The 1,165-nt window shown below is 44.6% G+C and overlaps 1 pseudogene; it reads right to left on the reverse strand.

Moving 5' to 3' along the window:
* Positions 1-1,165, reverse strand: part of LOC101589484 — a 19,362-nt pseudogene that overhangs the window by 4,971 nt on the left and 13,226 nt on the right.

Consider the following 1,165-nt stretch of genomic DNA (forward strand, 5'->3'; position numbering starts at 1 on the left):
AGGCCTTGGCAGTGGCCTGAGCTGCCCCCAGGGCTGTGAGTTGCTGAAACTTCTGACTCGTCATTCCCATGACAGCTTGTTTCATGGCATGCTTCTCCTGTAGGGCTGGCTGGATTTGCTCCATCTGCTTGGTGAGGAAGTCTCTCTCCCTCCTGAAGGAGTCCTTGGCATCCTCAGCTGTCTTCTCCACATGGTAGCCAGTTCCCACAGCGATGAGTTTGTGTTCCACGTCATGGAGCTTCTCAGGGACATACACAGAACCCATCAGTGGGACGAGTAATTCTCTCCCCTTGTTGCTCTTGTTCAGTATGTTCAGGCAGTCCTTGGCCTCCACATACTTGGTCTGCACCACCTTGAGCTGAGCGATGGATGTGGACAAGAACTCTCTTCCTGGTCCAGCCAGTTCTTGAGTATTTCTAGTTGTGGCAGATTCAGCCCCATGATGTTAATCGAGTGTGCCACGTCTGTAAGGATGCTAAACCAGTACAATCATAAATCAGTATAGATATTTGTCAAAAAACTAAAACCAGAAATTGCATTCTGCCCAGCTATTCCCCTTCTGAGTATCTTCCCAAAGGAGTTTTTAAAAATTATGTACAGTGATACATGGATACCTCTGTTTACAGTAGCGTAATCTACAGTAGCTAAATCTTGGAACAGCCTGTATGTCAATTGACAGATTAATTGGTAAAGAAAATGTGGTATTTAGACACAACGGAGTACTACTATGCTGTAAGGAAGGATGAGCTTGAGTCATCTATAGGAAAATTGCTTCACATCGAGACCACAATGTTAAGTGAAAGAAACCAGACATGCAAGCCTTGATACCCCATGGTTTCTCTTGTATGAGAAAGCCAAGATACAAATGAAGAGCAAGGTAAAAGACTGATAGTAGTACATAGGGAGGTAGAAATTTTTTAAATGGAAAGGAGACCAAGTATTGGAGAGAGGAGTTAGGGAGAGGAAGGGAAGAGGCTACATGGGTTATGTACATGGACCAATTGACCACGAGGAGTGTGATCACTATGTACTACAAATGTGTACTCAGACAATCTGAGGTACAGGATCTCAGGATAAATACTGAGGGGATTTCACTGACCTTCTCAGACCAAAAAGCTACAACTCTTGTTGCACAGGTCCTGCTTTACCTTGGTCTTAACCATCC

Source organism: Octodon degus, unplaced genomic scaffold, assembly GCF_000260255.1.
Source record: "Octodon degus isolate 3935 unplaced genomic scaffold, OctDeg1.0 scaffold00019, whole genome shotgun sequence".
In the NCBI taxonomy this organism is placed as follows: Eukaryota; Metazoa; Chordata; class Mammalia; order Rodentia; family Octodontidae; genus Octodon; species Octodon degus.